The following is a 17,280-nucleotide window of genomic DNA, read 5'->3' as shown; positions in this document are numbered from 1 at the left end:
TCTCTGTGCACACCTGGGTATTGCTCAGCAATCCTTCCTAGAAAAGCCATCATCTCTTGATGATAGGAAGTCCTGAGGAAGTTGATCCTGAACGCACAGAAGACGTTTGCCTTTGGGAAGTAAGACAGAGCCTTTACTCTGTCAAAGTAGCAAGTTCAAGCAAAGTGATTGTTAGTTGATATGGAGTGGATTCCAACTCATGGCGACCCCATGTGTGAAGAGTAGAACTGTTCCATAGGGTTTCTAAGACTGACCTTTCAGAAGTAGATCACCAGGCTTTTCTTCCGAGGTGCCTCTGAATCAGGGCACCAGCTCTAGTGGAAGGCTCTCTCTCTCTCTCTGTCAGCTCCAGGGGAGGGTCCTTGTCTCTTTTCAGCTTCTGTTCCTTAGCTCATTGCCGATCTTCATATGGCATGGCATCTCTCTTCCCCCGTCTCTGCTTGCTTTGGCTAGTAGTTGTGCCAACTAACCATTTGCCATTTGTGCCACCCACATAACTTAGCAAAACGGTCTAGAAGAAAAGTGAGGAGAGGAGGGAGAATTAAAAAGCAAATCCACAAAAGAAAAGTTAGCTTTAATATTGTCATTTTAAGTATTTCAAGTTGCCACTGCGGCTGTGGTTAGTTGCCATCAAGTCGGCTCTTGCTCATAGCACCCTTATGTATAAGGGAAAGAAACATTGCTGGATCCTGTACCAGTTTAGGAGGTGATAGATGACACATTGATCAGCCCTAATTAACCCATGGATGTTGAGTTGATTCCGACTCATAGTGACCCTATAGGCCAGAGTAGAACTCCCATAGGGTTTCCAAGGCTGTAAATCTTTATGGAAGCAGACTGCCACATCTTTCTGCCATGGAGTGGCTGGTGGGTTCGAACTGCTGACCTTTTGGCACTTAAGCTGGTGCTTAACCACTGTGCCACCCGGGGCCCTAATTAGCAGATGGAAAACACTTCATTATTTTCCCAAGATAGGCAAAGGAAAGTCGCGTGACCAGCCCAGAAGAAAATCTTTGGTTTCTTTCCAAGAGCCTGTCTTCATGATGCTCCACCTCCCACCACCACCCACCCCCAACTACTCTTTCTGCTCTGTCACCCTCCAGCCTTTCCCCTAATTATGCAAGATTGGGGACTGCACTTGCTGGTAATGACTCAGGAGGCAGGACCTCTCTAAACTCCATTCTGGTGATTTTCCATGTAGTGACTTCTTAAAAAGTACCTCCCCGTAGGAAAAATTTATACAGAACAGGCTAGCCCAGATTTTTTCCACTTCTGCAAAAACTGCTAGTGGGCAAATTCGAATGCTGTTTTCCCCCAGATAATAGAATTTGAATTTGAGCCTCAAGCTGGATGCTTGGCGTGTGGTAAAAGAGCAGGCGGCCCAACACCGAGGTGGCTCTGTTAATTATTAACACCAGGGTCCATATCCAAAAGGCTACTGTCTTAGTTACCTAGTGCTGCTATAGCAGAAATACCACAAGTGGGTGACCTTAACAAACAGAAATTTATTTTCTTACAGTTTAGGAGGCTAGACGTCTGAAATCAGGGTGCCAGTTCTAAGGCAAGTCTGTCTCTGTTGGCTCTGGGGAAAGGTCCTTGTCTCTTTTCAGCTTCTATTCCTTGGCTCCTGGGTGATCTTCATGTGGTGTGGCATCTCTCTTCGCCCATCCCTGCTTGCTTCTCTATGCCTAATCTGCTCTTTTTATATCTTAAAGGTAATTGGCTTGAAACACATCTTAGACTGATATGGCCTCTTAACATAACGAAGAAAACCCATTCCCAAACTGGATTATAACCACAGCTTTATAGGAGTTAGGATTTACAGTGCATATTTTGGGGGGACACAATTCAATCCATAATAGCTAGCCTCCTGTGAAAATGATGCGTGGAGTAGCCAGGTTGGTTTACATAAATGGGTCATCTATTATAGGGATGTTAATTCGATATTAGAGGCTTTTGTTATTTTTTTTTTAACGCTTGAGTATAGAGGTTGCATAAGGGGTTGCTATTTGTCTAAAGCTGGAGTATTCTGACCGGGTTATGTAAATATGAAAAACAAGACTTATGGGATCGTTACGGCAACAATAATAGGAGGGTTGGGACACAGTAGTGACATAGTCCAGTAACTGATTCTGTGGCTACTGTAATCTTTGTCAAATGCCACTGTGCATACATTAAGATTGTGCTAAAAAACCTTCAATGGATCCTTCCAAGAACTACTGTAGTACAGTCATCTCTCAGTATTCATGGGGACTGGTTCCAGGGCCCATTGCAGATACCAAAATACCAGCTGCTCAAGTCCCTTATATAAAATGGCGTACATAGGAGGATGTGCATAGGTCATATATGGATAACGTTGGCAAGGATGGGATTTCCAGAACGCTTAATCGTACTCATGAGGAACCTGTACGTACGCCAAGAGGCAGTCATTCACAAAGATTAAGGGGATACTGCATGGTTTAAAATCAGGAAAGGTATTTTTTCACAATATTTACTCAATCTGCATGCTGAGCAAATAATCCGAGAAGCTGGACTATATGAAGAAGAATGTGGCATCAGCATTGGAGGAAGACTCATTAATATCCTACAATATGCAGATGACACAGCCTTGCTTGCCGAAATTGAAGAAGACTTGAAGCATTTACTAATGAAGATCAAAGACCACAGCCTTCAGTCTCTCATACAAAAATTTATATATACTTTGCTGTATACTCCTAGTTGCTCTCCCCCTAATGAGACAGCACACTCCTTCTCTCCACCCTGGATTCTTGTGTCCATTCAGCCAGCATCTGTCCCCTCTGCCTTCTCATCTCCCCTCCAGACAGGAGCTGCCCACAAAGTTGAGCCAAGAAGCTCACTCCTCACCAGTATCATTTTCTATCTTATAGTCCAGTCCAATCCCTGTCTGAAGAGTTGGCTTTGGGAATGGTTCCAGTCTTGGGCTAACAAAAGGTCTGGAGACCATGGCCTTTGGGGTCCTTCTAGACTCAGTCAGACCATTATGTCTGGTCTTTTTATGAGAATTTGAGGTCTGCATCCCACTGCTCTTCTGCTCCCTCAGGGGTTCTCTGTTGTGTTCCCTGTCAGGGCAGTCATCCATTGTAGCCAGGCACCATCTAGTTCTTCTGGTCTCAGGCTGATGTAGTTAGTCTCTGATTTATGTAGACCTTTCTGTCTCCTGGGCTCATAATTACCTTGTGTCTTTGGTATTCTTCATCCTCCTTAGTTCCAGGTGGGTTGAGACCAATTTATGCATCTTAGATGGCCGCTTTCTAGCATTTACGACCCCAGATGCCACTCACCAAAGTGGGATGCAGAATGTTTTCTTAATACATTTTATTATGCCAATTCACCTAGATGTCCCCTGAAACCATGGTCCCCAAGCCCCCACCCCTGCTACTCTGGACTTCGAAGTGTTTGGCTTATTCAGGAAACTTCTTTGCTTTTGGTTTAGTCCAGTTGTGCCAACTTCTCCTGTATTGTGTGTTGTCTTTCCCTTAACCTAAAATAGTTCTTGTCTACTATCTAATTAGTGAATACCCCTCTCCCTCCCTCCCTCCCCACTCTCATAACCATGGAAGTATATATTCTTCTCTGTTTAAACTATTCCTTGAGTTCTTATAATAGTGGCCTCATACAATATTTGTCCTTTTGCAACTGACTGATTTCACTCAGCATAATGCCTTCCAGGTTCCTCCGTGTTAGAAATGTTTCGCGGATTCATCACTGTTCTTTATCGATGCGTAGTATTCCATTGGGTGAATATACCATAATTTATTTATCCATTCATCTGTTGATGGGCAGCTTGGTTGCTTCCATCTTTTTGCTATTGTAAACAGTGCTGCAGTGAACATGGGCGTGCATATATTTGTTTGTGTAAAGGCTCTCATTTCTCTAGGATATATTCCAAGGAGTGGGATTGCTGGATCATATGGTAGTTCTATTTCTAGCTTTTTAAGGAAGCGCAAAATCGATTTCCAAAGTGGTTGTACCATTTTACATTCCCACCAGCAGTGTATAAGTGTTCCAGTCTCTCCACAACCTGTCCAACATTTATTATTTTGTATTTTTTGGATTTATGCCAGCCTTGTTGGAGTGAGATGGAATCTCATTGTAGTTTTGATATGTATTTCTCTAATGGCTAATGATCATGAGTATTTCCTCATGTATCTGTTAGCTACCTGAATGTCTTCTTTAGTGAAGTGTCTGTTCGTATCCTTTGCCCATTTTTTAATTGGGTTATTTGTCTTTTTGTAGTTGAGTTTTTGCAGTATCATGTAGGTTTTAGAGATCAAGCTCGGATCAAAAATGTCATAGCTAAAAACTTTTTCCCAGTCTGTAGGTAATCTTTTTACTCTTTTGGTGAAGTCTTTGGATAAGCATAGGTGTTTGATTTTTAGGAGCTCCCAGTTATCTAGTTTCTCTTCTGGTGTTTGTGCATTGTTAGTAATGTTTTGTATACTTTTTATGCCATGCGTTAGGGCTCCTAGTGTTGTCCCTATTTTTTCTTCCACGATCTTTATAGATTTAGATTTTATATTTAGGCTTTTCATCCATTTTGAGTTAGTTTTTGTACATGGTGTGAGGGTCTTGTTTCATTTTTTTTGCAGATGGGTATCCAGTTATGCTAGCACCATTTGTTAAGAGACTGTCTTTTCCCCATTTAACTGGCTTTGGGCCTTTGTCAAATATCAGCTGCTCATACATGGGTGGATTTATGTCTGGATTCTCAGTTCTGTTCCATTGGTCTATGTATCTGTTGTTGTACCAGTACCAGGCTGTTGTGACTACTGTTAGCAGCCATAGCTCTTAGCCACCATGCCACCAGGGCTCCACTCCCACCTTGAAAGGGAAAACTATGAAAACTGCACACAGAGACATGGTGGCAGCTCCATGAGAAATCAGCAGGTAAATATTCCTCTCGTGCCAGGCAATGTTTTCTGAAGAGCTAGATTCACTGTGTCAGTATTTGCTCATGTAAGTTTGTGAGTGAGATTTAGATGGCAAACATCATTGAGAGAACTGTCAACATTAACCCTCCTGTAGAGACTGGAGGATTTCAAACAGAAGAGAAAAACAAAAAAAGAAAAAGACGTGGTCCACTTGTAGCACAAACCAAAAAAACCAAACCCGTTGACATCCAGTCGATTCTGATTCATAGCAATCCTATAGGACAGAGTAGAGCTGCCCCACAGGGTTTCCAAGGAGCGGCTGGTGGATTCGACCTTGTGGGTAGCAGCTGAACGTTTAACCACTGTACCATCAGGGCTCCAGCTTCTCAGTAAATGCTTGTGGATAATAAAATCTAGTATTTCTGAGTGCCTCCCATGCATCAGGCACTTCAAATGCATTGTCTGACTTTAGCCTTTCCATCTCTCTGCAAAGACAGCTAGCTAGATTACTTTCCCCACTTTTTAGACTGAAGAAACTGAGGTTTGGTGATATTAATTTGCCGGAAGCCAAGTAGTTAGTAAGTGGCAGAGACAGAATTTGAGTGTGATCTGCCTTCAAAATCCATATTCTTCCTACTGTCCCAGTGGCTTTATTGGACGTTTGCTGATTAATGGTACCAAATTTTCTTTTTACCTCAGGCCCCAGTGTGGCTCTGCACAGCTGTTTCTGATCCTGGCTTCTTTTAAAAATTGAATGTTTTTTTCATTGTAGATTTTTTTCATTAATTTAATTAAAAAAAATTACATTGAAATGTTATTTATCTTGATTACTGAATGTTAGCTGTGGTGGTGCAACCGTCAAGCACTCTGCTGCTAACTGAAAGGTTGGTGGTTCAAACACACCAGTGATCCCATGGGAGAAAGACCTGGTGATCTGCTGCTGTAAAGATTATAGCCTGGAAAACCCAGTGGGGCAGTTCTACTCTGCATATAGAGTCTCCTCGAGTAGAAAATTGACTTGACGGCACTCAGCAATAACAACAGCCTTAAATTTTGCATATGAGGCAAGGGCCACACTCTCTTCACCCTCATCCAAAGAGTCTTAAAATGAAATAGAATCAACCCACAGGGGTGGGGTTATTCACACAGAGCAATCGTAATCCAACCACAATAATTTTTAGCTGCCACGCTATTTCAGGAGGTAGCATGTGATCAAGAACCAATGTTGTTGAATGAAGAAGTCCAAGCTGCACTGAAAGCACTGGCGAAAAATAAGGCTCCAGGAATTGGTGGAATATCAACAACCAGATGCAGCGCTGGAGGTACTAACTTGTCTATGCCAGGAAATTTGGAAGACAGCTACCTGGCCAACTGACTGGAAGAGACCCATATCTGTGCCCATTCCAAAGAAAGATGATCCAAAGGAATGCAGACATTATGGAACAATATCATTAATATCACACACAACTAAAATTATGCGAAAGATAATTCAAAAATGATTCCGGCAGTACACCAACAGGGAACACCAACAGGGAACTGCCAGCAATTCAAGCCAGATTCAGAAGAGGATGTGGAACCAGGGCTATCATTGCTGATGTCAGATGGATCCTGGCTGAAAGCAGAGAATACCAGAAAGATGTTTACTTGTGTTTTACTGACTATGCAAAGGCATTCGACTGTGTGGATCATAACAAATTATGGATAGTATTTCAAAGAATGGGAATTCCAGAACACTTAATTGTGCTCATGAGGAACCTGTACATAGACCAAGATGCAGTTGTTCAAACAGAATAAGGAGATACTGAGTAGTTTAAAATCAGGAAATGTATCCTTTCACTATACTCATTCAATCTGTAAACTGAGCAAATAATCCAAGAGCTGGACTATATGAAGAAGAACGTGGCATCAGGATTGGGGGAAGACTCATTAACAACCTGCAATATGCAGATGGCACAACCTTGCTTGCTGAAAGTGAAGAGGACTTGAAACATTGATGAAGATCAAAGTCTACAGCCTTCAGTATAGATTATACTTCAACATAACGAAAACAAAAATTCTCACAATTAGACCAATAAGCAAAATCATGATAAACGGAGAAAAGATTGAAGTCATCAAGAATTTCATTTTACTTGGATCCACAAATCAGCACCCATGGAAGCAGCAGTCAAGAAATAAAATGATGCGTTGCCTTGGGCAAATCTGCCGCAAAAAGACCTCTTTAAAGTGTTTAAAAGCAAAGATTTCACTTTGAGGATTAAGGTGCAGCTGACCCAAGCCATGGTATCTTCAATCACCTCATATGCACATGAGACCTGGACAATGAATGAGGAAGATGGAAGAAGAATTGACACCTTTGAATTATGGTGTTGGTGAAGAATATTGAATATATCATGGACTGCCAGAAGAATGAACAAATCTGTCTTGGAGGAAGTACAGCCAGAATACCCCTTAGAAGCAAGAATGGTGAGACCAAGTCTCATGTGCTTTGGACATGTTATCAGGAGGGACCAAGCCCTGGAGAAGGACATCATGCTTGGTAAAGTAGAGGGTCAGTGAAAAAGAGGATGACCCTCAACAAGATGGATTGACACAGCGGCTGCACGAATGAGCCCAAAGCCAGCAACGATTGTGAGGATGATGCAGGACCAGGCAGTGTTTTGTTCTGTTGGACCTATGGTCGCTATTCATCAGAACAGACTCGACGGCACCTGACAACAGCAGCCAAGCTGTTAACAGTACACACATGAAACAAGTAAGAGAGTCTGTGCTCTGCCCAATTCCCAGCCCCTCCAGCAGTAACGTGAGCCCTTTTGCATCCACTAGAGAAAAAGGGAGGCATCTGTGGAAGGGGGCCATCTGAGCTGCAACCCACAAATGAGCCTCGTGCTTAGGACCAGCTGTGCCACCTGGCTTCTTGGACACAATGTGAGTGGGGACTGAATCCCTTTTACTGGGGTGTCTTGACACAAAACACATCGCATAGCAGCTTGTGGCCTATCCGCTCCTCTTGCCCTGAGAACGTGTCAACATTCCCAGGAACTGGTAAGCTAAGTACTTCAGCTATATGGCACCTGGTCAACTCCGCTGCTCTGTCTTTTCCCAGTGGGGAGGGAATGGGGTCTTGCTCTTGCAGCACAAGAGGAGTACCTGCAGATTATCTCTCTACATCAGCTGCAGAGTGGAGACCCACTGGCCAGGGGGGACCGATGCCCACTATTGAAGCTGACGCTCTTCTGCCTCTTCTCTATGTGAGTAAAGTGTTGTTCCATCCAATGCCTGTGTGAGTCGTGTCTTTCTTGACCACCTGCAACTGTGGAGTGGGTTAATATCCTCCACATGATAGAACTCTGCCCCTGGAGTCGGTAACAGGTGGCACTTACTCAAGAGCATTCTAATAGAGTATCATGGATTGAATTATGTCCCCCCCAAAATGTGTGTTAATTGGGCTGAGCCATGGTTCCTGGTATTGTGTGATTTTTCCATATGTTGTAAATCCTACATCTATGATGTTAATGACGGACAATGGGCGGCAGTTGTGTTAGTGAGGTAGGGCTCAACCTACAAGATTGGATTGTGTCTTGAGGCAATCTCTTGAGATATAATAGAAAGAAGCGAGCAGAGAGACAGGGGACCTCATACCACCAAGAAAGCAGCACCAGGAGCAAAGCATATCCTTTGAACCAGTGGTTCCTGCGCAGAGAAACTCCTAGTCCAGAGGAAGATTGACGAGAAAGACCTTCCTCCAGAGCTGACAGAGAGCCTTTCCCTGGAGCTGACACCCTGAATTTAGACTTCTAGCCTACTTTACTGTGAGAAAATGAACTTCTCTTTGTTAAAACCATCCACTGTGTATCTCTGTTATAGCAGCAGTAGATAACTAAGACACAGGGATAACTTTGAGACCCCTCTAATTTGTAGGAAACGCTTAAGGCAATCATGCCTTCTTCTTTACTACTAGAAACCAGTGACTGTGACACCCTCACAGCTCTTTGGAGTGCACTAAGGTATCATAGTTCTGTGGCGAGAGCCTCTGGAGCCAGTCGTTTCACCTAAATGAGTGGGGGGACTGAGAATGTGTGGTGGCAAGAGGGAGACTTAATCAGTACAACATGCAGGGCAGGGGTCCTTGTAGTACAAATAAATTCCAGATGAGGAATAGGTTACTGATGAGATTGAGGGGTCTTCCTATTTATCTGGCATTTGGTTTTGGTGGGAGCAGGAGTGGTGAGGCTCAGCGAATCAGGAGCAAAACCAAAACGCTGTGTACTAGAGAATTGGTAACACAGGTCTGGTATTTAGGAACAGGTCATGGAGCAGCCTGCCATTCCCGGTTAGCATGGACCTGGATGGAATGACTGATTTTCTGGCTGCCAGCTCCTGGTCAGACTCATGCTGCCTTCAAAAAGCATTCTAATCATGTGAGTGCTTTTTGGGAACTACAGGAACCAGTGCTATGTTTAAAACAGTGAAAAGTGGCTTTGCTAAGCAAATCCTGCAAATAAAAATCTTGGTTCCCTGAGCCTAGGGGAAGCGCAAGTGCCCTTAGCAAGTTTAGCGCCTTTACTGATGAGGAGCAGTCAGTCACTCAACACATTCATTTACTCATCCAACACAGATTTACTGAATATTTAATATTCAACAGACACTCATTTAGAGGCTGATATTACAGAGATGAACAGGACAAAGTCTCTGATCATAACAAGCTTCTTTTCTTGAGGGAGAGACAGATGATACGCATATAAAAGAACAAACAAACGACAATAGCAACAACAACAAAAAAACAAAACAAGCAAATGTACTATCAAGCCAGATGATGAGGAGCAATATGAAGAAAAACAAAACAGAGGGCAGGGTCAGCTGCTTTGACAAGGTGACTTTGAGCAGAGACCAGAACAAAGGGAGAGGATGAACCATGTACATACCTGGAGAGGAGACACACTGGGATGTGCAAAGACCTTGAGGTTGGAAAGAGTTGGTTTGTGTGTACAGGGTAAGGGAAGGGTACAAGGGGTTAGAGGTAGGTGGTGGGTGGAGGGGATCCCGTGCAAGTGGAGGTGGTAGGAAGCAGGAAACCTGTATGGGTAAAGCAGAGAGTGACGTGGGGGGTTGTTATGGATTGAATTGTGTCCCCCAAAAATATGCGTATCAATCTGGCTAGGCCATGATTCCCAGTATTGTGATTGTCTATTGTTTTTTCATCTGATAGGATTTTCCTATGTGTTGTAAATGCTATCTCTACGATGTCAATGAGATGGGATTAGACCAGTTATGTTAATGAGGCAGGACTCAAGATTAGACTGTGTCTTAAACCAATCTCTTTTGAGATATAAAAGAGAGAAGTGAGCAGAGAGACATGGGGACCTCATACCACCAAGAAACAAGAGCCAGGAGAATAGTGCATCCTTTGGATCTGGGGTTCCTGCACTGAGAAGCTCCTAGGTTAAGGGAAGATTGATGACAAGGACCTTCCTTAAGAGCCAACAGAGAGAGAAAGCCTGTCGCTGCAGATGATGCCCTGAATTTGGACTTGTAGCCTACTAGACTGTGAGAGGATAAATTTCTCTTTGTTAAAGCCATCCACTTGTGGTATTTCTGTTATAGCAGCACTAGATGACTAAGACAGGGTTGAAGGTTCATAAGAAATGGAATTGGAGATCAAACAGGAGAGGCAGGCATGGGTCAGAGCACGTAGAACCTTGAGAATCATCACAAAAAGGATTTTTTTTTTTTCCTGAAATGCAATAGGTAACCACTGAAAGGGTTTTCATAGGGGGTGTCATGATCCAGTGTACACCTTGGAGTGGTCATTCTGGCCACTAGCTGTAGAACAGACTTTTACAGTAGACCCTCTCGCCTGCTGTAAGAGTCCCTTCCCTCCTCCCCCTCTTTTCTTTCTGAATAATGTTTTTTCCCATCAAAGCCTGGATTTGTTTTTTATTTGACCTCCTCCACTGAAGGGGCCCCACAGTTAGTGAACGGGTGAACTGAAGCCATGGCCCCTGCAGCGGCCAGCTGCAGAATCACAACAGGCCCCCCTTCTCCCCACTATCCATTCTAAGTTCCCCTTACACCCAGCTTTCAGCTCAGCAGGTCTTGGGGACTTGCCTGGGGGTGTGACCAAACCTTCATTCCTGAAACTCTGAGCCCTTGGTTCTTGACACCCTTCTTCCTTCTGGGTGCTGTGCACACCCACTCACAGTCACAAGGGAGCGAGCAGCACCCCATCTTCTCTTGCTGGTTGGGTTAGCCAGGCTAGTGACTCATCCGCTGCTAGTTCCTATGGCAGCACAAAACAAAAACCAAACCAAACTCCTTACCCTAAAGTAGATTCGGACTGATAGTGACCCTAGAGGACAGAATAGAACTGCCCAGAGGGTTTCCAAGGTTGTAATCTTCACTGAAGCAGATTGCCACATCTTTCTCCTGCAGAGCAGCTGGTGGATTCGAACCGCTGACCATTTGGTTAGCAGCCAATGCTTTAACCACTGCACCACCAGGGCTCTTAATGGTAGCACAAAGGGCCCCAAATATCTAGGCAGCAGTTTTAGCTTATACTTCAATGGGATTCGTGCTCCCTTTTGGGAAGCAGGACCTCTAAACCTACAGAGTCCAGACTTGTGGGGTTGGGAAGCACAAATTCCCTGAGGGAATACAGGACCACTCCTGCTTCCACCCCCTGGTTTCTATTCCCATGGATCCTTCCTATTGGAACCTAATGCCATATAAAGGTCTGTGATTCAATGCATATGCTGTACCGTGCAAGTTGGTGCCCCATCCTGGTAAATGTTTCCTCTAAGCTGACATTTAGCTGTGCCTTTAACAAGCTGTACCAGTGCTCTGGCACTAGGCAGCTTCTGGGTAGTGTTGTAAGTGACACAATCGGTGCGTTTCACAGTCACGTGCTTACCTACACACCTTCTTTGTTATAAAGTGGGTCCCCTCGTCTGATGCATGTAATATGAGAACCTGTGGCAGGCAAAAAATCATATACTCAGAAATGCCTCTAATAGTGTTGCTGGCTGAGGACCTGTGGGCAGGAAAAGCAAATCCATACCCAAAATATATATCTATTCCTATTTGTGTGGATCAGACTTTTGCACTATAGAAGATGTCTGATTTGACACTTGGTTTATGGGTTGGAGAATCCTTGAAAGATGGTACCACACAGGAACTTGGTATTGGTCTCTGTTGCTGGGAGGTTGGATGTTTGGCAATGGGAATACTTATACCAACCTTGGGAGTCCATGCTATTGGGGCCATATGTAGCCTCGATCCCTGTCACCATGGCCACTTTGTTCATGTGTCCATCATGCCAGCACTGGGGACAGCCTGGCTGATGTCAACTAGCTGAATCATCTTGTCTACTTGGTTGCTTATTGTCTCTACTGTGGTGCATATTCTCTCATAGGCATTGTTTGACATGTGATACACTGTATCCCCTTCTATATACCCACCCAGTGTTCCTGCTCCAGACCTTGTTGTCTCTGATCTTCCGATCTCTCTCCTTCTAGGCTCCTGGCCAGTTGGCCAAGCCATTCACTATTGCCCATGAGTTGATGACCAGGTGTACCATCTGAGGCTCTGCCCACTGGGAGGACTTTTCCTCAGTGTTGAGGGATTCCAAGGCTACTCCCAAGTGTGGCTGTAGTGCAAATGTTATCCACTTTTACTTGCACCCGCATATCCAAGTTAACTCGTACTTGAGCCAAGTTCGGGCTTTTCCCTCCTCCATCAGCTGTTTGCAAGGGATCCCCATACAGCCTTAGTGATGAACTGATGGGGAGAGGCTAGTGAATAATGGTGGATGACATGGGGCTCTGGGCCACCTGCTCACATAGCTTACTTGTCTCCTCTGGTCTGCTCATGCTTGATCCTGCATGTACCACTTCTACTTTCGATGGGTTGTTGCTGGGCACACCCAACCTTATGATTCGGTGGAGCTGACAAGACCAAGGATATGATGAACAGTTGTGGCCACGTGGTCACTCCTGTCCTATGATCAAGCACTCTGTCTCTACCAGGGCCCATTACCATCCCAAGACTTGTTTCTCAGAAGACATAAAATTCTCTGCTGCTGGTGGCATGGCCTTGCTCCAGGGGTCTGCACTGTAATTTTCCCAACTGAGGCTTGCCATATACTCCACGTCCTTTCCCACCACTGATACCTCTAATACCATTCTGGACTATATGGCCAGGGCATCAGGGTTGCTTTCATTACAACCTGGCCTGGCTGCTAAACCCCTTCCTGCTTTAGGCCTTATTCACACCTAGCTGCCTTTTGTGACACCTGGTATATGGGTTTGAACAATATTCCCAGGTGTGGAATATACTGCTTCTAGAATATGAAGAAGCCTACCAGTAGTTGTGCTTCCATCTTCATTATGGTCATTGCAAGGTGCAATCATTTGCCTTTCCTTTACTTGGGATGGAAACTCTGATGGCATAGTAGTTAGGAGCTACGGCTGCTAACCAAAAGTGTGGCAGTTCAAATCTACCAGGCACTCCTTGGAAACTCTATGGAGCAGTTCTACTCTGTCCTATAGGGAATCAACTCAATGGCAATGGGTTTGGTTTTTGGTTTTTCACTTGGAATGGAATATCCCAGGATACTCTAGCCACTGGATCCCTAAATTTTACTGGTGTAACATGCATTCTGAGTCTTTGTAGTTTATCTCTTACCCCCTGGAGTACAAGTTCCTTTCGGAGGTCTCCAATGTGCTAGCCACTTCATGCTCATATGATACAATTAGCATGATGTCATTGATCCAGTGGATCAATGTAACATTCTGAGGGATGTGCAGATGGCCCAGAAATCTTGAACTGTGACGAAGGGTAAGAGAGTTAAGTTAGCCCTGTAGCAAAACTGCGAATGTATATAATTGTTGGTTCCATCCAAATGTAAACGGTCTTTGGTCTTCTTAATTAATAGGAACAGAAAAAAATGCATTTGCCAGCTAAATGTAAATGCAAGGAGTAATTATTGTAATAGAACATGGAATCTAAAATGGATAGAGGGCAGGAAGGACGAGATTATCCAAGGAATGTGGTGATGGACAGTGAAATGAGCTAAGCTTAGTAGATTAGAGGTCTTAACACACCGAAAGGAGTCCCTGGGAAGAGGTACCCTGGGTGCAAATCCAAGCAGGTGCCAGACGAGGCCCGCAATGACATTCTGAGGTGCCACAAATATGAAGGTGCCTGACTGAGGCAGCTGGACAAGAGGGGGAAAAGTGTTTCTGCTGACACATGGCCTCTATCAACATCTATTCATCTTGAAATGGGGGGGTGCAATTTAGAGACTCCCCCCCCACCGTGCTTGTTACCCTCACTATGTCTCTGTCCCTTGGTGTCACAAATAGTTAAGTGCACGACTATGCGCCAAAAGTTTGGTGGTTTGAACCCAACCAATTGATGTCAGAAGAGACTCTGAAACTTGGTCTTGAACGTTGAGTAGCTAAATTGAAAGAAAAAAATGATGAAGTAAAAATGCTGAATGGAAGATTTCAAAGGGCGACGTGAGAAGACAAAATAAAGTATTATGATGACCTGCGCAAAGACCTGGAGATAGAAAACCAAAAGGGAAGGACATGCTCTGCATTTCTCAAGCTGAAAGAACTGAAGAAAAAATTCAAGCCTCGAGTTGCAATGCTGAAGGATTCTACAGGGAAATATTAAATGACAGAGGAAGCATCAAGAGAAGATGGAAGGAAGATACAGAGTCATTACATCAAAAAGAATTGATCCACGTTCAACCATTTCAGGAGGTAACGTGATCAGAACCGATGGTACGAAGGAAGAAATCTAAGCTACACTGAAGGCATTGGTGAAAAACAAGGCTCCAGGAATTAACGGAATACCAATTGAGACGTTTCAACAGATGGATGGAGCACTGGAAGTGCTCACTCATCTATGACGAGAAATTCAGAAGACAGCTACCTGGCCAACCTACTGGAAGAGATCCATATTTGTGCCTATTTCCAAGAAAGGTGATCCAACCGAATGTGGAAATTATAGAACAATATCATTAATATCACGTGCAAGCAAAAATTTGCTGAAAATCATTCAAAAGTGGCTGCAGCAGTGTATCGACAGGGAACTGCCAGAAATTCAAGCTGGATTTAGAAGAGGACGTGGAACCAGGGATATCATTTTTGATGTCAGATGGATTCTGGCTGAAAACAGAGAATACCAGAAAGATGTTTACCTGTGCTTTATTGACTATGCAAAGGCATTCGACTGTGTGGATCATAACAAATTATGGATACCATTGTAAAGAATGGGAATTCCGGAACACTTAATTGTGCTCATGAGGAATCGGTAAGTGGATCAAGAGGCAGTCGTTCAAACAAAACAAGGGGATACTGATTGGGTTAAAGTCAGGAAAGATGTGCGTCAGGGTTGTATCCTTTCACCATACCTATTCAATCTGTATGCTGAGCAAATAATCCAAGAAGCTGGGCTGTATGAAGAATGAAGCATCAGGATTAGAGGAAGACTCATTAACAACCTGCATTATGCAGATGACACAACCTTGGTTGCTGAAAGTGAAGAGGACTTGAAGCACTTACTAATGAAGATCAAAGACCACAGCATCCGGTACAGATTACAACTCAACATAAAGAAAACAAAAATCCCACTGGACTAATAAGCAACATCATGATAAATGGAAAAAAGGCTGAGGTTGTCAAGGATTTCACTTTACTTGGTCCACAATCAATACCCATGGAAGCAGCAGCCAAGAAATCAAAATACACATTGCATTGGGTAAATCTGCTGCAAAGGACCTCTTTAAAGTGTTCAAAAGCAAAGATGTTACCTTGGGGACTAAGGTGTGACTGACCCAAGCCATGGTGTTTTCAGTTGCCTCATATGCATGAGAAAGCTGGATGATGAATAAGGAAGACTGAAGAATTGATGCCTTTGAATTGCGGTGTTGGAGAAGAATGTTGGATATACCACGGACTGCCAAAAGAATGAACAAATCTGTCTTAGAAGAAGTACAGCCAGAATGTTCCTTGGAAGCAAGAATGGTGAGACTGTGTCTCACATACTTTGGACATGTTGTCAGGAGGGATCAGTCCCTGGAGAAGGGCATCATGCTTGATAAAGTGGAGGGTCAGCAAAAAAGAGGAAGACCCTCAATGAGATGGATTGACACAGTGGCTGCAACAATGGGCTCAAGCATAGCAACAATTGTGAGGACGGTGCAGGACTGCAGTGTTTTTTTCTGTTGTGCATGGGGTCGCTCAGTCAGAACTGAATTGACAGCACCTAACAACAACAACAAGGGCACCTCAGATAACAAGCCTTGTCATCTGCTTCCAAAAGGTCACAACCTTGAAAATAGTATAGAGCAGTTCTACTCTGCTCACATGGGGTCGCCATGAATTGGAATTAACTTGACAGCAACTAACAACAACAACAATGGCATCAAAGAGTTGATGAAGTTGAGTGCTAGAGGAAATAAGATGGAAAGTTAAGTGGTATTGGTCATAGTATGATGCATAAGTTTGAGATTTAATCATAGAGAATTTATTGGTAATGACAGTAAAGAGAGGAAAAACCAAAAAAAAAAAAAAAACCAAAACCAAATCCATTACCATCAAATGGATTCCGACTCATAGTGACCCTATAGGACAGAGTAGTACTGTCCCATAGGGTTTCCAAGGAGCCACTGGTAGATTTGAACTGCCAACCTTTTGATTAGCAGCCAGGCTCTTAACCACTGGCCACAGGGCTCCAAAGAGAGGAAAAGTTCACAAAAATTGAGAGGGTCAATGAACTGATATATCAAAGTCACCAAGAACTACATGGATATTGAAAGTCACCAAGAATTATAACATAAGTGGCAGTGAAAAGGTGGTGAATCTCTAGACTAAGGAACAGTGACCCCCGAGGTCAGAAGTGATAATGGGAAGTACAATTAGATTCTGTGTACTTTAAAGTATCTGGGATGTTGAGGAAGAGGGGAGGAAATACACTGAAAACTGCAATGGGCAAGTATGGAAGAGGCTTCTGCCCCACCTCGAGGGCTCATTGGCATGAGGACTGAAGGAAGAAAAAGAGTGACCTCTTAAAAGAGCTTCAGGGAAAGCAAAGTCCTCAAGATAGCGCTTTTTAGTCAGACCAGGAATTTGAAGTGACTATTTAGAGAACCACTTTTTTTTTATTCAGAGAAGAGACGGAGGATAAAGTGTAAGGATTTTGGCAAGGATGATTGTTGGCAGTGGGTGCCAGTTTCTGTGGGGTAAATACTCCCACTGTGGCCAATTTCAAGCTACCTGACCTTCGGTGCCGAGATTAGGGTGAGCCAAGTGAGGCACTCAGGGACAAATATTTTAATGCAATATTAAAAAAAAAAATCATGATGAACAAAACATCAATATTT

The sequence above is a fragment of the Elephas maximus genome, chromosome 8, assembly GCF_024166365.1.
Source record: "Elephas maximus indicus isolate mEleMax1 chromosome 8, mEleMax1 primary haplotype, whole genome shotgun sequence".
NCBI lineage: Eukaryota > Metazoa > Chordata > Mammalia > Proboscidea > Elephantidae > Elephas > Elephas maximus.
Note: the sequence above shows the minus strand (reverse complement) of the source record.